This window comes from Falco naumanni, chromosome 11 (genome assembly GCF_017639655.2).
Source record: "Falco naumanni isolate bFalNau1 chromosome 11, bFalNau1.pat, whole genome shotgun sequence".
Taxonomy (NCBI): Eukaryota; Metazoa; Chordata; class Aves; order Falconiformes; family Falconidae; genus Falco; species Falco naumanni.
Window position 1 is genome coordinate 27,351,067 of NC_054064.1, and position 25,125 is coordinate 27,376,191.

At 36.5% G+C, this 25,125-nt stretch overlaps 1 protein-coding gene across 4 annotated transcripts in view; it reads right to left on the reverse strand.

Moving 5' to 3' along the window:
* The window catches only part of LOC121095490 (BEN domain-containing protein 5), a 964,914-nt gene that overhangs the window by 921,623 nt on the left and 18,166 nt on the right, over positions 1-25,125 (reverse strand). The gene's annotated exons all lie outside the window — the stretch shown is intronic.

The following is a 25,125-nucleotide window of genomic DNA, read 5'->3' on the forward strand; positions in this document are numbered from 1 at the left end:
CATCATTTTGCAAAGTCCCTACAAATTCTTGTAATGCAAAAGGCAAAACAGTCCTTTCATCCTACAAGTGAGGACATTCCAGTTGATTACTGTACAGTAATGGTGTAGTTCTGCATTTGGCCTAGTTTGGTGCTTGACACATGGAATCACCATTTTTCCAAGGAAATACTTCCATAGTATAACTACAAACTACCACTTGAGTAAACTTAATTGACAGAAACCTCAGTCTGGAGACCTATAGTTAAATTATATTCTCAAGGACCTCTCCAAAGTCAGTCAAGCTGTAAATAAATTTTCTTTATTAAAAAGAAAGAGTATTAATGGAAAGGCTCCAGGTTATTTTCTTATAAAAGAATCTTACCTTTTTGAGATGGATCCTGAATAAGAACCTTCTTTAATTAATAAATTACTGATTTTATAGCTGAAACTTTCCTTCTGTATCTTACACAAAAATCTCCTTGAACAATGATACCATAAGGACAGACTTTCAGTACAAACACAGGATCTGAATAATATTTGTCTTACATACAGCTTTTGCAGAAGAAAGTCTTATTTTAGTTTATTATGAAACTGAACTTGGTTCTCTATGCCATTATCAATCTAGTCACAAAAACAGTTTGGGGGCTAGAAATGTTATTCTCATTCAGTACATTGATCCCATTATTTCATTGCCTAGAAGTGAAATCTTATAATATAATCTCCATGATAAAATTTACAGATAGACTTTCATGCAGCCTAGGTACATTTTCAGCCATTTCATCAGATTAAACTGATACACAACTTCACTTTTCACCTACTCCTCTGATGTGGTTCCTAGTCTGAATAGCTTTTGTAGAACAAAGTGATTTCTGTATTTTTCTCTTTATTAAACAGCATTTTGATGCTTCTATAAGTAATGGAACTTGTTCATGTATTTTCACTTACATAATTCTCTGACTCCTGGGCTTTGCTATTTTCCTTTTCTCCAGTCACCAGCCCATTCTGGAAGCCCTCCTTGATTTCCAGTCTTACAAATTATTATATAATACCAATACTGCTTATATCCTAGCTTTACTCCAATGTACTATATATAATCACGTACTACCAAGAAACTACATTATGTTGTTTTTATAATACAAATAGAATTTATAGCAGGCCTTCTTAACTGTACCCACATGGATGTAACAGAGAACCACTTACCTCATTTATCTTTGTTTATTTAAAGCTTAAATTAGACCTTAAAAAACTGTCTAGTTGATGTTAGTTTTTCAATCAGAAGTGATAATTTCAATATTGACATTTTAGATGGCACCAACATGTTTTTCTCTTCTGCTATGGTTAGAATATTTTAGTATATCTGAATATCTGTCTTAATTTTATTGCAGGTTTTTTTCATTTTGCCAAATCCAGAAGCATTTCCTTTTATTTCAAAGTATTTCTATGTTTGTAGTAAATTAAACATTAATCTTTCTCTGCAAATGTCAAGTGATATTTAAATGTTTTTCTGGCAGATAAATGATTATTAATATTAATGCAATAAAATCACAGCTCTTTGTCCTTTCTTTGATATTTAAAAAAAATTAAGAATGTCAAAACAGTTCTGCAGAAAGAGAATTCATTGGTCTACCATCCACTCTTCATTAGCCTGAGAGGTAAAAAATTACTGATCTTGTGAGACAATGTGTTTATAGAATCAGAAAGGGTTGAAAATGAATTACTCTATCAGTGGTAGAGTGTGTATCACTTCAATATGAAAATGCCTTGTTAAAGTTCATTTTAATTTAAAGCCCCCTTTTGTCATTCAAAAAGCTTTAGCACAATGAAAGAGACTTTGTCACTTTCATAATTAGCCCCTCTTGCACTAAATGAGAATAAAATCTGATCAGAAGCCCATACAGGCAAGGTCATAAATCAAACAGAAAAGCTCCACGAACAGTCCTGTAAATGTCCAAAAGCAGACACAGCTTGGAATTGAAGCACAGTAGTCAGGATCCACTCCCAAAAACACAGCACACAAAAAGCCCCAATAATATCTGTTTGACAGGCTAAATTTATCTCCATATTCTGTAGCCCTATAAACACATTTTGCTGTTTAGATACAAAAGCAATTTCAGCACCAAGGACAATTCAGGAAAGCAAACAGCTGTTAAAGTACAACTATTACCGTTTGCCAAGCAAAGTCAAATTAATTTAACTTAATGCTCGCACTTCAAACTGTGGCAGTAAGCTACAAAACATGCTACAAAACCCGCCATATATGATAATTGTCATAAAGCAGGAAAAAAAAACTGTATTAAAAGATAAAACTCCTTAGGAAACCAAGTTTAATTTTATATACATAAGTGAGTATGCAGCCCAGCTCAAACGCAAACTGGATTTTATTCAACTTCTTTTCATTTTCAGATGAAAGTTAAAAGATACTTTGAAAGATGTAATAAAATTCTCAACCTTGGACATTATGGCAAGAGCGACACCAAATTACTCTCTCCTCGAGGATCACCAGAATACCAACAGGAATCCAGGCCATCAGTATATTATTTTACTCCATGTTAACACAAAGTGAGGATTTCATCAGCAAATGATGCCTAAAACACAGGGAGAGTGGAGGGCAAGGAGAGGCCAAGGTAGGAAGTCAAGGGGAAGACGGTTATAAAGAGGCAGTCAGCAATGAAAATACATATTACAGAACAAGTGTACTTTTTACAATTCAATGCATTATGTTAGCATTTAATGCTAATTTTCGATATCAGCTGAGAGTTATCTGTAAAATAGCTACATCCATACAAACAGGAATTTTCATGAAAACACACATTTATATGCATAAAGTATACATATATGTGTGGACATTTGGATATATTTCTACCTTCAAATGTATGTACATTAAAAGTGTGCAACTTCCCTTTATGAGCTTTTGTTTCCTAACAATATTTTCTCTGCAGAACCAAGCTGTTAAAGTCATGTCTCTAGCTATGTAAACACCAAACTACTTTCGAAGTAATGGCTTGGCTGGAGGGCGTGGTTGGTTACAATGGCTGTCACATGTTCCCAAAATTTCAGTTTACATTAATTGTACAGTGATCATAAGTAATTCAGTTCCACATATTTAGGAGACATACAAGAACTGGTCTGCTAAGCAACAGACTGAAGAGCATTAGTGTGACAAAAAGAGTAATGCATTTTCTCCACCTTCATACAGTCTCACACTTTAGTTCACTAACAGTAAACTTCTCAAGTTGGTTAAAAGGTAGTGAGGACACAAGTGAGTGTCCTCTTGGATACAGCCACCTGTACTTGAGTCACAATAGAAATGTAATTTGACTCGTCTACCAGAAACACTGATATCTAAAAAGTGCAATTTGGAAACTACTGTAGAAGCAAACCACACCTGGGAAGTGTGATGAGGCACGCAGGTGACTAAAGGAGGAGAATGGATTTAAGATGGATGAGATGAGAATCTGAGTCAGACATATTATTGAAATTGTATTGAAATAGATCTTCTTCTTATAAGTGAGTACTCCAACAAGCCAATAAAGCCTTCAAACAAAAAGCCCAAAAAGCCGGGGGGGGGGGGGGGGGGGGGGGGGAGGGGGGCGGGGGGGTGTTACTATATAATAAACTAGATTAATTGGCTTTTAAATAAAGAAAACTCAAAATGACTAAGTAAGAAGGAATAAAAATCTAAACAGATCTCCCCTGCCCACTATGCCCTTGCAGACAGATACTGTTCCCACAATTGCCTTTAATGTCCTACTCAGTGAACTTGCTAGAACTGCAACAAATTGTAGATAGCGTCCACTGGATCCACAGGAAAATAGTGTGACCTCTATGGCCAACCCTGTATCTGTTCCTTGTATTTCTCAACAGTTTTGCAGTCTCCAGGCCCCACGCTGCTTTGTGCTCTGAAAGATCTCACTTCTGAGCAGGCTCAGCAGCTCCCAGTGGAGGGTGAAATCTCCCCTGCCTCTAGATGGTTCCACTTTGCTCTGTCAGTCCCCTTCTGCCAGGGCACAAATGCAACGAATAACATCTCTTTCAATGGGTTCAAACAGCAAATTTCATCCAATCAACATTGTAAAAAACCCCTCCAAACTTCCCCTCTGGTTCTCCCCAACATCTGATTCTCACATACTGTGTATCCACGTGGGCACAGTTCAAGTGCTACAGTCAATCAAATTGCTCATAATACCAGATAGATCCTTCTCAGCATGGCCTTAGTATTCAGCTCCTTCACACCTTCTCATGAAAGGGAGGGAGGGAGGATACCAAAGGAGAGCCAAGGATTTCAGATCTTACATTTTCCCCCATGCCAACAAAGTCTTCTACCTTCTCTTTTACTTTTGCTGTTACTTTTCACCTTTATTTTCAACACACAACACCCACAGCAAACTGACTTTAAAAGTCTTACGAAATATGACTATTATATTAAGTCCCATTTCTTGTTAACCAAATACTGCTACTACAGTGGAAAAAAACCCAGCATCTCTACCAAATGAGTCTCAATACAACCAAAGCCTTTCTGACTGTCAAAACTGGGAATTACTACAACTGAAACATCCAGAAGAAACAGTTTGTTATATTGCAGCTATATTAACAGGCAATTAATGGGAGCCAGAGAACCACCAAGAGGAGGGTGTAAGGGTATAGGACATGGAGACAGCAGAACAACTACATCTGTGAAACAGGGGCAATTAATCTCCTTCTAGCTACCCTAATGGGAAACCCAGAGCTTCTGGAAAAGGAAATGTGGCCTCACAATTCACAGGCATGTTCTCAGCTTCTCTTTCTAAGTCTTTCCATCACACTGCAGATCTGATCTCCATCCATCTGCTAAGACAGACAGGTAGCACTTGGTCTTACAGATTTGTACTTAGTCTTAGAGTTTGTTCCTAATGAGGAGGTACATAATCTTACCCCTTCAGTAGGTCTTCAGCTTTGTAACGTTTATTCTGCATCAAGAAAGAAATTTTAAAACAAAAGCAGACCAATTATTCTTGTATTACTCATGTCTATACATAGGCTGAAGTGCAGGGTATAGTCAGAGGCTTATTTGAGTCAATAAGCTATTCGCAAAGCCTTGGATTGTGAGCGAAGTGGGAGGTTTGGGCTATACAAAGTCATGGTCTACAGAGATGCTCCTATATTGATAGACAAAGTCAATCACATCACTCACTGACTTTTGCTGCTCTTCTAGTAATTCTTTGATATCCAGAAGTCTCTAGCCTATCAAGATGCCCAGTTAAGCTTGATTTAGGATTCTAATTAGGTGGATTAAAATTGAATTTTCTTTTACTTAACTGTATCTCCAAATTTATTCTCACTGTATCTGTGTTTGGTAGGACCATGTTTCCAAAAGAAAGAAAAAAATAAAAAAAATGTAGATTTTTCAAAACAGACAAAATCTTCTTACAGGTTACTTCACAAAACCAGAAAACAGGTTGGTATTTTCAAAGCAATTAGTACTTAAATTACAATACAGTGATTGTTGAGCTGTATTATTGTTTCTCACAGACATGAAGTGACCTTGGTCAGTTCAAATGTTGCTTTTGAGTCTTCAAATGGAGTGACATGCACGCACATTTAGCAGTACTATTCCTATTCAAAATTAGTCTTACTGGATCTCTAAACAGAACTGCCACTTTACCTCTATTTATGTAGGAACCTGAAGAGGTATCAAACCTTTTCAATTAAAAATAACAACAAAACCCACTACTTCTGTTATATACTGTATTGTACTTCTAATAGTACACCCTGTCAGTGAATCCATGGCAAGGCCATTTTATACCAAAACCTAATCTTAAAAATAATTCCTTTTTCTCATATAAGAAGCTGCTGGGATAGTAATGAAAGTCCTTTAGCACATAAAGCATATTAACTATGAAATAAAAGGGTTAAATAAAATTACTTCTTTAAATACATCCAAGGTTAATTTCAATTTTGAGTTTGAATCTATATGCATGCACATTACAATGCATTCATTATGACATCTACAAAAATCTTTTTCTCTATTAAATGCATTAGAAAGATTTATTACATCATGAAACATTGTGCAAGCAGTTGCATAACAAAACGATTATCACCTTAAGTAAACAATTACTTGTGGTTCCTCATTTTAATAATATCCTACCTCTAACTTTTAAAACATGTGCTTCTTTTGTTTACTTACAGAAAAAAACCAGATATTTAATGTATTAGTAATTTTTACATGTTCTATCAATAGTGAAAACTTATAAAAACTTACAAAAATAAAAGAAAATAAAAATACAAGATATATTAATATATGTCACTAGTTTTAAACACATAGGCATGCTTTTTCAAAAGCTAGTCTTCATAACCAGGTACTTATAAAGCCTTTGTCTTCATTTTCAAGTTTTTACCATACTGACACAAAAACATTACCTCTGTGACTGAGAGATGACTTTCTGGGATACTGCTGATGCACATGGAAGTTAGCAACAGAAGGAACTTTTGCTTTTAAACAACCCAGACTCACAAGAAAAATGGTAGTCCCACTGTCCACTCTAAGGTAGGAAATTATTTATAATTCAGGAATTACAATTAAAATGACTCATAATTCTGCACAGGTGGGCAGCTTCCAATAGTTCACTAGGATGCCGGGAGTGTTGTAAACATCAATTTATAAACAACAATATTTCTTTTACAAATAAGAATACATATAATAGAGGGTATCAGGAAACCTGAAGGATTGATTTTAAGTCATACAAAACTTCACTTGCAAAAATCAATTCTATACATGCTGAAAGATTTGGTCCCTGAAGAACCAGGGATTACAGAGTCACATGGATACTAATATCTTTCTTTTTTACCCTCTCATTATTTTTGCATATGCTTGTCATACCTTCATGCTGTTAAGGCCTAGAACCCAACTTGAAACAGAACTGACACGAACAGACCTTAGCCTGAACACACTCCATTAAAACTGTGCGGTTCAAGGCAACACTACCTTGTATTTCATACTACAAGACAAATACGCTGGCTAGTACTCTCATAAGGAACTGAGTCTCCACATTGCTCTGCAAAGCATTTGATATAATGATACCCAAACTAGGATATTTTCCTACTATCATCTAGCAAAGAATAATAAAAATGGAGTAATGATTGGCTAATGATTCTTTTTTGGCTCTATTACTGCAAGACAAGATTATTTTATAGGATGTTATATAAATACAAAACATGTTAATTAAGGATACTACTAATAAATAAGTTTATTTGGTTGCAACTTCTTGGTCTTGAAATCTTTCTGCAAGATCTTAAATAATTCACAAACCATATCTTTCAAATTTAGCATGCACAGTAAAATCACACTGGATTGCATTAATCAGCCTGTACTTAACTTTCTCCACATTTTCTAATTCATACACATTGGGGTTTTATTCTGCTAAAATACAGTAGCACTTTTGCTATCACTATGAAGCCACATAGATAATAAAAACTAAATCACAATTACCAAATTATAGTAATACAACTTTCTGATTTCGGTATTCTTTCTTTCTCACATGAATCAACAATTTAACATGTCTTCCAGTCATTATTATCGGTTTAATAACCTTGTTACAGTACTCTCAAATCACACAATATTGCTTATCTCCTCATCTAGGTTAAAACAGCCAAAACTGAATAGGTTGCAAAAGATAATGCTTGTTCTCCCTACTCTTTTTTTACTCAGCTGGTTCATTCTTCATTAGTCTGAGTCAGTGGAGATAACCTAACACAATTTTTCCAACAGTATTTAAGTTTCCTTGTACTGCCAAAAAAATATCAGTTATTGTTACATTATATCTGAAATAATATCTATTATTCCTAATATCTTTTGAAGCATGGCAGACTCTAAAATAGCATCCCTACAAAGGAAAGTCCGTCTTCTCCATGTGATTCAGGATGACACATACTTTGTTCAATTTTAAAGAGTAATCAAAGGTGTGGGCTTAAATCCAATTAGTGTACTTCAAAGAAGATAATGTCAAAATGCTTCAAATGGTGATTCTACTGTAAAACACTGAAGCTCTTAACTTCTGTGAGCCTCAGATTTCTGAGCTATAAAATGAAAACAAAAGCACCTTGTAAAGCACATGGTCATCTCCTGCAGTAAGAGATTATAAGCATAAGCTACTATTAGCTAGGTTAATATTCTAAAGAGAAAATAAAATTAGAAGTCTTGGATGTTGTGTATTCACATTCTAAGAAGTAGCTACATGTCATAATTGTTACACTACTGACATATTGGACAGACACTTCTAATTTAACTTGATTGTAATTAGAGCGTTCTTCGTTTCATGCCATCTAATCAGTCATCTTTCTTCGAGCATTCACTCACACTGACCCCTGGCCTGCTGAGTAACAGAACATTTTCCCAATTGCCACATGACTATGAATTCATAGAGATTTTCACAAGCTTATGATCTGACCCAAAGCCAACAAGAATCATAGTTTTTCAGAAATTTTTCCACTCATTTCTGCCCTGGACCAGGCACTGAAGATTTGGCTTCTGTCCACACAGATCCCCTGTGCTTGAGAAAAGATTTAAAGTGCACAGTTGAGGTTTTCTGTAAGAAATGTTTCCTGTCCAAAGAACATGCCGACCAATTAAGGACAAATAATCACCAAACATCAGGATGACCATTCCAGATCCTAGCTCCTTTAAATAAATTTGTTAAAAAAAAAAAAAGGGGTGGGGGGCATAATTTTGGAAAGGCAAATTTAAGAAACTCTTTCAAGGAAAATTAGCAGGCATATTTGCAGAGGAATTCACATGAAAATAAACTAAACTGAAAACTAGACTGAAATAAAAGGGACAAAAACGTTTACTGATGAAAATGCAAATGCAAATATGAGGGAAGGAAATAAATGGATTACTAAATCCAAAATGATAAAGAAGAGCACGCAGATGGGAATAATGAAGAACAAAACAGATGCTAATGGAAAGCCAATAACAGAGTTCTAGAGATGAGGATAACAAGGTTTAATCTGATACAGCATTCAATATACAGGATCAAGAAGTGAGGCTCAACGTTCTCTCAACATACAAAAGAAGATACTTCAGCAATAACATTTACAAAAATACAGAGAGGTAAGAGAAATAACAGGCAGGGTAAGGTTGTGATAATCAAGTTAAGAGGATGACAAGTGTTTGGGATAAGTGAGAACGGATCAATCCTGAAGCTACAGAAACACAAGAACCACAGCAAATAAATGCAGTAATAACCAAAAGTCAGATTTCAACTTGCTATGAGCTTTTAATTTGTGTTTTCATCTGAACAATAATTATAACATTGCTGTTCCATTCCCTGCCTTAACTTTACTGTTTAGCAAGGAGTACATCTACAATGCATTTCCGAGGAACAAGTGCATCATCATACATCACCTTACCCATGCTTAGACACAAATTAGCTAGCTCTGGTATTCTGACAGCAATGTATCTGTAACACCACAAAACTCAAGAGTAACCTAACCATCTCAGTATTTATCCAGCCTCAAGACATTTTGGGCTGTGCTAACATTGCTATGCAATCTAATTTGACTGTGCCTACACAAGTGGCAGTCAGCTCAGTGCAGGTATACGTGCAAATGTATGATCACCAGACCACTGAAGATATTTTGCTATACAACTTAACATTAAAAGGAAGGACATATGTAAAGCATTATATAAATGAAACTTAACAGAAGTAAATTAAAACTGCAAATAAGAAGACAGACAAAAAAAAGGAACACAAATGGCAAAAAATTATTAGTCCTTCATTTCAAAAGTCACCGTGAACATAATTTCTTAAGGTGACCACCAAAAAGCTGAAAGGAAAAAAACAATCTGTATGTATTATTCCTTAACTATTTTTTCATATCGCATTCATGAAAAAGGCTTAAAAGTTTTTCACATCAGAAATTTGACATTAATTTACAATCTTAGAAAAGGCTACTAAAAATGAATTATTCATAATGTAATACAGTAGCAACAATAAACATTCAATACCAATTTTTTTAAACAGATCATATTTCTTACAAACAAAAAGTTATCTTACAGTTTCAGATGAAAGAAAAAGAGATGTGATTCTACCAGAAATTGTTAAAATATAATAATAACCCTTAATATATGATGGTAATTTACCTTCATACTACGTTACTGTAGTGGATCCTGGAATTTGAGTAGCTGTCTAAAGAACACACAGTGATAATACATGGTTTGTTCCCAGTTTGTTTTCAGAAATACAAACACTAAATCAAAATTAGCATGCTAAAGGCTGAACTTAGAAGGCAATTAGGTTACTAAACAGAATCAATAAATGCAAAATGAAGCTCTGCATGTATCCAAAATAATGTGTTTCCCACCTAATAACTTGTATCCAAATTCCTGTTAGGCTGAGCAAAATATTCTCAAATATTTCCTCCTAAAATCAAATAGTGGCAATCCGAGAATAAAAATACTTATAGTTTATGCAGAAACATCTCTTCTGAAGCATGTTTTTCAACCCATATTCTTTCAAAAGTACACATTATCATGTATTTCAGAGTGTTTTGTCTCTTCTTGTATTACAGTGGCAGCTCAAACAAGCAAATACCTTTTGGCTTGTTAACTTTGGATCAGCAGGCAGCTGAGAATTTTAAAACAATTTAGAGAACAACAACAAGAACAGAATCTATCTGAAGTGTATGCTAATTTCAGGGGAGGCAAAAAAAAGTGGTAATCTTCTAAGTGGTTTCTAAGGGTTCTCTGGAGACTGTCTAGTCCACCCACCCTACTCAGAGCAGGGTCAACAAGAGGCATCTACTCAGGTTTTTCATACCTCTGTGATGGAGACTCCACAGCCTCTCTGGGCAGCCTGTTCCAGTGTCTTCAACTCATTAAAAAAAAAAATAATAATGGGATCATACAGAGGTATTAATTTATCTGGGGATGAGAAGCAAACAAAAGAAATATTGTTCTCCCAGTTAGCACTGCCTAAGCCATGTACTGAGCAAATCACTGTATGTCACACAGTAACAGAAACAGCAGCAGCGCACTGCTGTGCAACATAGCCAACGTCCCTTTGAGCGCAGAACCTGATGCAAACGTTTCAAACGCATTTCCTCTCCTTCAGTCCCTTTCCTTCACTTCCCTTATTCTTTATAACATCACTATTTGATCAAATCTAACAGATATAATACAAGATACGAAATTTCCTAAATGTCATCCATCATTTGGTTCACATGAAACTGATGCAAAGCACTTTTAACATTTCTCAGCCATTTTGCACTCATTTCACACAGCTGAAATTTACTACAAAAGGTGCTAGGCAGTCAAGAGCCATGTCTTTTGTGCTGCTGTCTTCTACAAAATGGGGATAATATTACAGGTTATTGAACTAACTGAACAAAATACCACCATTTAGCCTAGCAGAATATTTCAGCCTTCTCCCAGATGAAAATAAAGCCTTTCCAATATCTCTTAGCTCCAAAATATTTACTGTTGTGACGCCACTTTATCTTTTATTTTGAGTACAGCCACTCCTTCTGATAATCTATATAGCACCATCTGCATAAGCAGACTGAAGAACACTTTTCAATTTCTTCTAGTTCTGAATGACTTTAAAAGACAGAGGTTAAGGCTATAAACAGGACAGCGAAGGCAGAGAATTACTCTGGGAAAATAGCAAGGAAAAGCATCCCTAACAACATAAAGAATGCAAATTTTTTTCCACTGGCACTGCTCTTCACTGTATATTCCCTGCGTTTGAGAACCCAGCAAGATTAAATTCTGGAAGGGTGGTTAGCAGCTCTTTAGAAGGCTCAAAATGGAATAAAAATCTAAGGTAAAGTTAAGGTCTGCACTGCACCCATCAGAAGAGATTGACCTGGACATACCAATCACTGAAAACTAACATGATTCTCTATTTTAAGAGGCAATTTTTCAAAGTAATTATTTCCTTAGTAACTGGAGAATAGGTCACCTGTTACTCTATAGAATAACTACAGATTTATATAAATCCAGGGATTTCATATGAGAAAAATTTTGCATTTCCTCATCAGTGACTTCCAATGCTGTTATGAAAATTTTTAGGTAAAGCATAAACTCAGCTGGATTATTTTCTTCATACTTTCAACTATCAGAGGCCTCTATTGTGCCACTATACATACATACCTCTATACATTCATGAGTGATTAACTGATGTCACACTCGTGTTCATATTAACATGTGCAGTTTGAAATAAACACAGCTGCATTTATGCCAATGATTTTATATTCAAATATATCTGATTATGCTGAAATAAACACAGCTGCATTTATTTCAGTGATTGTACATTCAGATAAGGATATTTGTTCAGTGTAATGTAACGTTCCTTCACACTGGCAGGGACATTGCTATTCTTTCTTGTATTTCCCTCTATCATTTTTCCAGATGGAAAATTTTGAACAGAGCCAGAAAAATGGAAACTCAAAAATTTATCTCAGAACCCGGTATATATGAAAACCCTTCTGCTTATTCTCAAAAATGACTTAAACATCCTTGTATAAAGTATCTATGCTGTTTGGGTTGGTTTTTTTCAATCCCCTCCCTGTCAAAGAACAAGCTTACAAATATCCCACAAAAAACTGAGTCTGATGGAAATGTAAGTACCAGGAGTGTATAGTACAAAATCTTAAGAACAGATCTGCATCAGGTGTATTTCTGGACAACTGTTGTTAATGTTAGCATGCCATCTTCAACCACTATCTTCCTCAGAAAATTAGTTTGAATGGAAACAATAACTGTAGGATTTTCCTTCCTATTATCTGATCAAATTATAGTTTTGCAAGATGTTAATTTTGGCTTGTAACTATAACCTGTAATATATTTTTAGAAAATAATAAAAGATTATGAGGGCTTTAAACTAAAGTTGCCAGGGGAGGGGAACCTTAATCCATCCCACTCCTACCAGTCCGGTGCCAGTGCCAGCAAGAGATGCCTAGAGCCCAGAGGGGAATTGCAGGGCAGCGGGAGAGCACCTGAAGAGCAGCACAAGGGCACTCCAGCTGCTCCAGCCAGTAAGACAGGCTCACTGGGGGCCCAACTTAGACACCTCTATGGTAGCATAGGAAATAAAGAAGAGGAGTTAGAGACATGCACACACCTGCAGGGCTACGACCTGATTGGCATCACAGAGATATGGGGGGATGACTCACAATTCGAGTGTTGGAATGGAAGGATACAAGCTCTTTAGGAAGGACAGGGAGGGGAAAAGATGAGGGGGTGTCAGCCTTTATGTCAGCAACCAGTTGGAGTGCATGGAGCTCTGTCTGGGAACGGACAAGGTGTCAAACAAGAGCTTATGAATCAGGAGTAAAGGGAGGGCAGGTGCAGATAGCATTATAGGGGGGTCTGCTACAGGCCACCTGACCAAGAAGACCAAATCCATGAGGCCCTCCACAGATAGGTAGAGGCCACCTCACATTCACAAGCCCTCATTCCCATGGGGGACTTCAACCACCCCAGTATATGTTGAAGGGACAACACAGCAGGCATAAGCAATCCAGAAGCTTCTTGGAATGCACTGATGATAACTTCCTTCTCCAAGTGATAGAAGTGCCAACAAGGAGAAGTGCCATGCTGGACCTTGTTACCAACAAGGACAGGCTGGTGAGGAATGTGAAGCTCAAGGGCAGCCTTGGCTGTAGTGACCACAAAATGGTGGAGTTCAAGATCCTTAGGAGAGCAACAAGGGTGCACAGCAAAATCGCTACCCTGGACTTCAGGAGAGCAGACTTTGACCTCTTCAGAAAACTGCTGGGTAGAGCACCATCGGATAGAGCCCTGGAGGAAAGAGGCACCCAAGAAAGCTGGTTAATATTCAAGGATCACCTCCCCTCCTCCAAGCTCAGGAGCAATGCATCCCAACAAAGAGGAAGCTGGGGCAAAAAAAGCCAGGAGGCATGGATGAACAAGGAGCTCCTGGACAAAATCAAACACAAAAAGGAAGCCTACAGAGGGTGGAAGCAAGAACAAGTAGCCTAGAAAGAATACAGAGAAACTGTCCGAGCAGCCAGGGATCAGGTTAGGAAAGCCAGAGCCCTGAGAGAATTAAATCTGGCCAGGGACGTCAAGAAAAGCTTCTATAGGTACATCAGTGATAAACAGAAGACTAGGTAAACATGGGCTCTCTGGAAGGAAATGAGAGACCTGGCTGCCTGGGACACTGAGAAGGCTGAGGTACTCTATGACTTTTTCACCACAGTCTTCTCTGGCAAGTGCTCCAGCCACACCACCCATCACAGAAGGCAAAGGCAGGGCGGTGGAACTAGGGGATCTTTAAGGTCCCTTCCTACCCAAACCATTCTATGATGATTCTACAATTTTTATATATACTAAAAGTGATTAACCATTTAACCAGCTGTATCTATCAGGTGAGATCAAGGTGTAGACCTGTAAATGCCAGATATGGATCCTAGAGAAGAGCACAGGAGCAAAGCAATTAAATGAAGATACCTCCCCAGAATCATTCCCCAATTTAAAATGTAGTGTTTATGAACATCTTGAGCCAGAGATGGTGTCAGTGTTTAGTGGCTCTCAACTGATTTTTCTTCCTGGTCTTGTCAGTTGGGGTTTGGGTTTTTGTTGGGTTTGTTGTTTGGGTTTTTTTTTTCTGCTCTAAAGCATGATGTAAATTTTTAGCATCCACAACACCCTGCAGGAAGAATCTCCACAGCTTAAATAATATGTGAGGAACCATTCTCCGTTGTTTTCAACACCTTAACTGCTAGCTTCATTTGATGGCCCTTAGTCTTTGTACAAAGAGAATGGACAGGGAACCACTGTTTCATATTCATTGACACTTTGACTAAGAATCATGATTCTACAGACCTCTAATATATTCTTCCTCAGTTGTGCCTTTTCCAGACTAAGAATTCCTACCCTATTGGGCTGTTCCTCACACAAAGGCTATTGAAAATCTGCTCTGAATGTACAATTATCTGATCTCAAACATTTCTGCTTCCATTTCCAGTTTCGTATTCCAGTCCCTCTCAGGTCAGTCAAACAGCAAATCAGCATGCGTGCTTCTCTACTAGCTCAGGAGATGCAAACGTGGTAAGAGGCAGGAGACAAAGGCTAGGTCTTGAAGAAGGTAGCATGATATTCATAAGATAAACTGACTGTGAAAATTATAATCGGCACACCAACTACAATTAACATCCTAATTCTTTACTGATGCTATTATACTAATTCTTCTTGCATTGTCATTAGCTCCATAAGTCATTAATATCTATTTCCCACAAGTTAAGATACTTGACTAATGTTGTATTTGTTAGCTGGTATCATATCAACACTAAGCACTCCCCCATCCGTAAAAATGTCATCCACACTCTATTCTGTTTAGATATTTAAAAGGTTAATATTTAGTTCCATTTGCAATGCTGACCTAGCAAGAAAGAAATTAATTTGGCATTACAGCAGTAACATCAATTTCCCATGTAACGTTAGTAATGCATTTACTGGAAAGAGATTAATATCAATTCCATAAATCATTCACATGCTTTTTCCGGAGTTTGAGACATCTGAGTAATGTCATATATGTTAACTGATATCACTTTGTGCATGCTACGTCCATTAATCTATGCCTACAGTCATCATTAAACAACAAAAAAAATTAAAATCAATCTTTTGGTCTTTAATTTTTTGTGACTTCTTACTTGCGGTAGTCCAAAGGTATTGGTACTCTGATAGAATAGCACTGCTCCAAACTGGGAACAGACATTTTTAGAAAAGGGAAACGTTTGTTAATTTACCCCTACTGGTAGCAATAACCACATAACATCTTTATGTGAAATATGGCATAAATTACTGTCAACAAATACAGAAATAACTAAAATAAAGTGTTTTGTTAATCAGACACACCTCAATGCCACAGAAGTAGGGTGAAAACAGACATCATTACTATAATAATATATTGACTTTCATTTATTTTGTTTCTGCCTTGCATATGAGCATTCTCATAGAAGTGAAATCCAAAAGAGTCTACCTGACTTAGTGATTCTAGCTACACATGACATATAATATAGGAAATCTGGAATAACAACTAGCTTTTGCTCCAAAACACAGTTTAGTCTACTACTAAAGGTGTTTACACTGGAAGAAAGCAGCCTGAAACAGCTTTTGCACTTTCTATTTCTATTAATGTGCATTTATTACATTTGTCTGTATTGCTTTATTCCTGTTCTAGGGTACCATGGTAGTGCCACTGAAATAAAGGTGAAGAAGGGTATTTCTCATCACCCAAATGTAAACACACACAGGATCAGCTTGTTTAACAATTTCGGAAGCATATTACAATTGTGTATTAGATGGCCAAAATGCATCTATTCCCCCTAGGGTGGATGTCACTTTTTCTTTGAACATAATGTTAAATATATCATCTTAGTTTCCATTTTTAAAATTTCTACAAACAAAAATGTCCATTTCAGAAAATGTTATGCAGCTCAAATTTTACAGTATTTTATTAATCACAAGTAAGATTGATCTCACCTAATTTTAGCTGTCTAAAGTTACATGTCAAGTATTAGCAACTGGGACGTAGGCAGCCCCAAAGGGCAATCCATCCTATTTTATCTTTGCTTTTGTTCAAAACATATCTTTCATGGTAAAGCTCAATGGCCTATTTCACGCCTGTAAGTGGTTACAATGAGATCAGTGGAATTACAATCACTTACTGCATTTCTGAGTTTTGTGCAAAGTGTTTTATAAGTATATTATCCTATTTTTGAAATATAGAAAGATATTTAAAACCTTAACAAAAATTATATGAGGGTACTTCTCAGTACCATAAGATCTTTTAATACACTGTAAAACTTAACTTTTTCCAACTGATAAATATAATTTGCAATCCCCCAGCACTGCATTTTATAATCAGGTTTTAATAAAAAATATTTTGTAAACCTGCAGTAGGAAAAGACAAACTAATGTTTGTCAGTCATTTTCACTGCAAGGTGGTGGTACATCAGTCACCATAATATGAGGTTCACAGTAATTGAGATTGAATCTAAGATTTTACAAAACTTCAATTACAACCTTTTGAACATAAACCACAATACACAAATTACCCAATCATAACATTTTTTCATAAAAAAATAAGAATTCATCCAAAGGATAGAAGATTTAATGACTCTTGGCGGAGTTCCACTTTCTGGTTGAAATGAGAATAAAAGCAGACAGCAGCTTCATTTCTAATTTCAAGAAACACAGTATTTTTTAACATTTAAACAGCTTTATATTTAACTAACAAGCCAAAATATGTATTTTCAAAACCTTGTAAGAGCCCCTGTATTTAACAGTATGAATGCTGAGATTTACAAACCTCTGTAAGCCCACGCTGTTCCTTCAATCCTCAAAAGTAATTATAAAACAAGCAATTTGAGCCACAAGCAGCAGAAACTGTAGAGCCTGGGGTTTTTAACTATCCTCACAACACATCACAGTCTACCACCTAGCCCCAGCTTCCTCCCATGTTCCCTATGTCATCCTACCAGGCTAGACAGAAGGCACTGTGGTTAACCTAGAAGTATGTACAGGCCAGAGTGACAAACCAATAGATCCATGGTGACTGGCAAGCCAGATGATACCACTATTTGAATTTCCCTTGCATTTTTCTTCAGTGAACCCACAGCTCGCAGTGTCAACAGTTTTTTCTTACGCCAGTTTGGTGTATCAATTACCTGGGAGGCAAAAGCTATAGCCCTTTCGAGCTTACCTTGAAAGCACTCTGTGAGAGAGCCATGAAGGCAACTTATGGCTGCACCCAGCAAATAGTCTTTGCACAATGTGAAAAAAAAGCGTGGATGCCTCCTCTGTGGGCTCAGGTGTGTTCTGAGCTCAGAGGAACTTTGATCCTATCAAAGCACTATGAGCACTGCAGTGAAGAGAGATGGTTACTGAGTGGAAGGCATTTCTTACAGACTTTCCAAAGGTATCCTTCTGTAGTGGTTGTAGAAATACAGCCTGAATGCATGACAACATGACCCATGCTTTGTACCCTGCTAGAATAAGTGTTGTCAGACTCTAGACAGTCCAAGACAAGGTATTTTAAAGGGCGAGTCATCCATATTGTCAGATGGCATCCTCTAGACTAGCACAAGAATCCAGTATATTTGAGGTTTCTTCTGATTTATGAGAGAAAAGTGTGCAGGGAACCTGAACTCAAACTGCATCAACACTCAGAGAATCTAGTCAATCACCAGCACTCTCACAGGACAGCATAAACTCAAATCTGTAGGTTTCAATCTTTACAGAAAAGCAAAGACAATTATCCATGACCAAGAGCTTCTGACGTTTCATGGTCTGTTGCAGAGCTATAGGATAGCTGCTGTCACGTTTCTAATACAACTCATTGTGTTCTGGCCTATTCAGCCATGCTTTTGGGCTTGAAAGAAAAGTGATGTCACTGTCAGCTATATTTTTTTTCTCTGAATCCTGACATAATTGACATTTTTGCAGCCTGCATAAGCAATGGTCAAATCCTTCAAGTTTCCACACTTTGGGGTCATTGCCAAAATTCATCTTCCCTTTTGCAGAGACTGAAGATTAGACTGGCACTCTGCACAAAGGATTGAACAGGCAACAGCACCATAAAAATATTGGTCTCTTTTTAAGGGCTGAGACATTTGCTTTATACTTTCTTTGTCCACTTTGCAAAATATATGTGAAAGGCTTCATGTGTATAACAAAATTAATAAATTAAATAATTGTTACCTCATGCAGAAGCAAAGCTACTGCAGTTATGTAAGTTCCCAGAAAAAAAAAACAAAACAACACTATTTTCCAGCACTGGAGGTGTCATCTCTGAAACATCTGGTATAGGAAAAAATGACCAAGTAAATGAAAACAAATCTTAGCCACAACATAGAAGAGGCTGCTAACTAAATTGATGACACCAGAAATAACATGCACTAAGCCAACACAAGACAGTACGGGTAGCTGGCTAAACTAAACTTCAACGTAATTTAGATCCACAGAAAATAAAATGTCTTAAATACCAATTCTGCTAACTATAAAATGCCAGACTCCCTGAAGAACATTTTTACATCAGATTCTGGACCTGACTCAATTGGGAAGGACTTGCTTGTATCGCAAGAGTGAATACATCCTTCTCTCCAAAGCACTACATTCTGCAAAATTCCTAGTTTTGCCAGAACAGAGAGGATGAGAGGTGAACATTCATAGAGCACTGCATTGCTGCTAAACTGAAACTGTGTTAATAATTTAATGCATTAATGAATAATAAGAAAAGGAATTACAACTGAGCAAATGTATACATTTCAAATGTGACATTCATTTCCTTTAAATTTGTTCTATGCATAGATAACTGTGCTTCCATTTTCCCCAAAACTAATTCATCTTTCTTGTGAAAATTGATGTTATCCAAAAATTATGTTGTAGCATACAAGAAATCCAAATTTTCATCAGTTTCTTTCATGCTAATGGTAAGTTAATGTAAAAAGGCAGTGTATATTCTTAAATATTAATAAAGATAACAAGGAAGATTCCAGCTAGAACACTAGCCAAAACTATGGGAAACAGAAATTCAAATTCCTGACATACTTGCAAGTTGATAATTCTCTCTCTCCTTCATTCCTGTCTGTTATTTATGAGATAAAGTGTTCAACCACCATTTTTCATTTTCAACAATTTTATTTATTTTACAGCAATGATTCTTTCCCTACTATTAGATTCATTACAGGTAAATTAAGTGCAATTTATGAACTGGTTAGGTAGCTCTTCTTCTGAAAAAGATTTGGACAGTATAAGGGACCATAAATTTTATAAAGTCAACAGTCCCATGCTATTGTGAAAAAGATTGGACTGTCACATAGCATAAGTAAATAGATTGCAAGGCCTGTCACATAATAAACTCTACAGAGTATTGTCACCAGCTTATCTGAGTATCACATTCACCTTGGACCACTGCCTGTCAAGAAAGGCATGGAACAGCTGGAGAAAGACCAGAGGAAATAAAGAATGATGGGAAATCTGGAAAATGTGACCACTAAGGAACTATTGAAAAAATAGCAGTTATTTAACCTGAAGAAGGAAAGGTCAAGCAAAGATATGATAGCATATTTCCATTAAGTCAAAGAAGAAAGGAATAATCTCCTTTCCATGCCTATAGGTCTGGACAAGAATTAATGCATTTTTGGTAAGAACATTTCTACATAGAAAGAAAATATTTCTTATGTTGAGCAAATTGAAGCATTCGAATGGATTGCTCCTTTCTCATTGAAACTTTACTCACTAAAATTCTCTGAAAAGGATAGATAAATATCTGTCAGGAAAGGCAAAAATAGTGTTATTTTGCCTCTCAACAATGGAGTGGACTAAAAAGAAATCCCAATGCCCATTCTAATTTTATTTTTTATCATTTTTTGAAGGCAAGGCACTTCAAAATAGCAAACTGGATATCGGTTTTCAGACTACATAAGAACAGACCTTTCTGTCTCAAACAAATCCATACTTGTCAACACTACTTAGTACAATAATGATAGCCATTACAAAAATGAAAGCATACTAAATAGCATCTTCTTCTCTATGTGTTAATCTTTTTCCTGTTTTCTACAAGTTTAATGCTCTTCCTCCATTCTGAAAGGTATTTACTTCTATTTCTGCAATATAAAATCATAGTCCTTGAAATATAGCTCATGAAGGGAACCTTCAGTTCTATCAACTGGATCTTTCAAGAAAATACAGAATGCAGCCAAAGAGAGCAAAGCTTCTTATGGAACCATATTTAACACAGCTTCTATTTTGAAAGCAAATCATCAAATAACACTCTAAGAGTACCACTGTCCAGCCAGTTTTGCTTCATCCTAACATAGCTTCATTAAGACCAAGATAATTAGCAGTGAAAATGTTATATAAACCAATGTTCAAATCTCTACTAAAGTCACATTAGATATAGGGTTATCATCTTGTATACTATAACTATTGTGGGTTTTAATCACATTGTGTTTATTTTTAAAGATTTAATAAATCTTATAAAACTTTACCTGTAAAGAACCTTGAGCACCTTTAAATTATGATGGGTCTTCAATTTCAGTGGCATACTCATGTTTAGTTGCAACATCACCATAACAGACAAAGCACAAATCTTAGAAAAAATCTATACATTATATTCCAACAGCCTATTTCCTTCAGGTATATTTAGATTTCTGGCCAAAAAGGCCAGTAGCATCCTGGCTTGCACCAGAAACAGCATGGCCAGCACAACTAGAGAAGTAATTGTGCCCCTGTACTTGGCACTGGTGAGGCTGCACCTTCAACACCTGTGTTCAGTTTTGGGTCCCTCGCTATAAGAAAGACATTGAGGTGGTAGAGTGTGTCCAGAGGCAGGCAACGAAGCTGGTGAAGGTTCTACAGCACAAGTCTTATGAGGAGTGGCTGAAGGAACTGGGGGTGTTTCGCCTGAAGAAAAGGAGGCTGAGGGGAGCTCTTACTGCTCTCTGCAACTACCTGAACGGAGGTTGTAGACAGGTGGGGATCAATCTCTTGTACCAGGTAATAAGCAGTAAGACAAGAGGAAATGGCCTCAAGTTGCACCAGGGGAGGTTTAGATTGGATATTAGGAAAAATTTCTTCACTGAAAGTGTTCAAGCATTAGAACAGGCTGCCCAGGGAGGTGATGGAATCAACATCCCTGGAAGGGTTTAAAAAAAAAAAGTGTAGATGTGGTGCTTAGAGGCATGGTTTAGTGGTGGACTAGGTAGTCCTGCGTTAATGGTTGGACTTGATGATGATCTTAAAGGTCTTTTCCAACCTAAATAATCCTATTACTTCTAGTCTATTACTTCTGTAACACATTATAAAATTAGTGATCTGTTTTTATAGAATCACAGCATCATAGAATGGTTTGAGTAGGAACAGACCTTTAAAGATCATTTAGTCCATCCACCCTGCCATAGGTGGGGACATCTTTCACTAGATCAGGTTGCTCAAAGCCCAGTCCAACACGACTGTGAACGCAACTAATGATGGGGCATCCACAGCTTCTCTAGGCAACCTGTGTCAGTGTCTCAGCACCCCCACTTTAAAAAAACTCTTCCTTATATCCAATATATATCTACTCTCTTTCAGTTTAAAACCATCGCTCCTTGTCCTGTCCCTACAGGCCCTAGTAAAAAGTCTTTCTCCATCTTTCTTATAAGCCCCCTTTATACAGTGAAAGGCCACAATGAGGTCTCCATGGAACCTTCTCTTCTCCAGGCTGAAGAACACCAGTTCTCTCATCCTTTCTTCATAGAAGACATGTTCCAGCCCTCTGACCATTTTCATGGCCCTCCTCTGGACTCCTCTAGCAGGTCCATGTATTTCTTGTAGTGGGGACCCCAGACCTGGATGAAGTACTCCAGCTGGGATCGGTTTTGTAATCTGTTCTTTGAAAAAGACAATTCCAATAGGATATTACCATTTTAAGGTAGTAATCAAAAAGTATCAATACACTACTTCATAACTGTTGTATACTACTGTTGGATAATAGTAGGGGATGATTTTAACATTAGTAACAATCTCACAAAATATCCAATAATCAGTTAATTCGCTTTGACCAGTTACAGTACTCCAAGTAATTCCTTGCCTGACATATAACAAAAGCCAACATGACTTTACACATGAAGTGTACACAATATTATTATTGCTCTTGCTAATACATCACCATCATAAGAAAGTAAATGAAGGTATTAATTTTATTCATTTTTTTTTTTTGGAGGTGTCTGAATATGCAAAGCAACATCACAGCCTCATGCTACAATGTAAACAGTATTTCAAATAGCATCTGCCTCTAATCACATACTATTATTGTCAAAGTATACAAAGTATGAATGTTACCTTTGAACTGAATAAATGTTTTAATTTAAAAATAATTAATTCTATTGTTCAAAAAAATGGAATTAAACCATCATGCAACGATTCACATTACTTCACAAATAACCTAATGGCTGCTACTGATCCTTTTCATTGCATAGAAGCTTAACTGGTAAATTTCTCAGCTTGGCCAACTGGTTCATTTCATAAGCCATATTCTGATACAAAAAAATCATAAAACCATAACTACTACAAAATAGCACCCAAAGTATTTTTAAAAATACCTAACTATTGTCTGAACCTTTGAAGAGATGCCTTAAAAATAAGATATTCTTTATTATTCACTACATATTTACACCTTTTACATAATGTAATCAAAGGATTTAAGTAACTCAATTTAATATTTATGCAGGAACTGGCAGCCAGTATTTTACCCTGAGGGATGTAACTCTTCATAAAAAGCTCATTTTACAAGACACTAGCAGTTTTGGCATTACCAGCACCTCTCACATAAACCATGCTGAAACCTATAGTTTATCCTGCCAAATGCCTTCTGTACATATGGTGTTTAACAGTGCTCTGTAGGTCTGTAAGCCAATAATAATAGATTTAAGCTAAAAATCTGAAGACACATCTAACAAATTTTAAAAATGCTACTTATTCATATATATTTACCTACATACCCCGCACGCATATAAACATACAGGATTTAAAATATTCTTTAAATTAATATGCTAACTAAACACTTGTAAAAATAATTTCTTTTGCAATTTGCAGTAGCTTCCTGAAGTTTAATTCTCCTTCTATTGACATCAGAGGCAGAACTTCATTAACCTCAGCAGTACAGAATTAGGTCACAAGAAACACAAAGAAATATAAAGACAGCATGTACATATCCTTGTGAAATCTTCTATGCAAGGATGGGCTTGGCGCTTTACAAGGTTAACCTCGCCAGTAAGCTTCCAAATTAAATTTCAAAATAACGTATTCTAAATACTACATCTTTGATTAGTGGCCTACAAATACTGTGTATAACAATAGAATAAAACGCAGTTATGGATCTACATGTGCTAAGGGATAGACCTGTGTGGTGGTACATTTCTCCCATTTCTCTGGGCTATTCTATAACCCCTGGAGCTACCAACCAGGTAAACATTACTTAGTCAGGTTACAGCCAAGATGGAAATTTACAGGATGACTAAAGACAATCATTTCACAACCTTGTAAACAGCGGTGAGACCCTTTTGAGGTCTCCTGGACTGCAGTGGACTGCGACCAGCATCTCCCTCTGAGCAGGATGCTGCTCAGAGCTTGAAAATGACCAAGTCTGTGATAGTAGGGGGACCATTGCCAAAGACCAATGATGGAGCCTGGGCTGATACTCCTGCTTCTTGAGGTTCAACCTGTTGAGGAACTCCAAGGCACTAGATACGAGTATTTTCACCAAACTTGAGTGGAACTTTTAACATTTATCCTTTTGTACATTTGTGTAAATATATCTCTATATATCTATTTTCCTTACACTTGTGCGTGTGTAAATCAATTTAGATACCTTAATATTAAATATTACAATCTTGAATCAGTAGTAAACTTATACTTGTGATTTGAACAAATTCTATTGATTCACTTTATAGATGTTAGAGATAATCATAAATTAAATACTGCTAAAATCCTATGGATAATCCTAAATTGTGAACAAACTCTCCCCTCTCTTTCCCTATACCCTTTAGCCACAAGCTGTTGTCAAAGCTTAAGACTAAGATTGGACCTAGCCACACCTAAACTCTATGAGAATTTAGAAAGAAATGGGGTCTACTCCAAATCCTCATGACTCAATGGTAGAATTCCCCTTACTCTTTATATTTCTTTAGACTTAAGTCCGCTGTCCAAGTCTGAGACTAAAAATAGATCTAGCCACACCTAAACTCTATTGAGAGCTTAGAAAGCAAGTAGGTCCACTCTAAACATCGTGACTCAATGAAAGGATCTTCCTTATCCTCTTCTTCAATCCCTATAAACTATTTCTTCATTGCTCTATTCTGACTCGATTTTTAATTTTTATGTCTTGCACATTTAATCCACGTAATAAGTAGCAGAGTGCCATCAAACCTTGTGTAGTTGCATTTCCACAAACTGATGATAGTAAACCTATTTCACTCATACCTTTGATGGTGATTCTTTAAGTGATCTGACCTAAACCACTGATTTCATGACAACCTGATGAAGCGTACATTGTTGGTAATAACAAACTTCACAACCATTTTTACATTTGAACAGTCTAATTTTATGTCATATTCTAACTGAAGTGAATCAGTGAGTTAAGTAGTATTTAATGCAAGTCT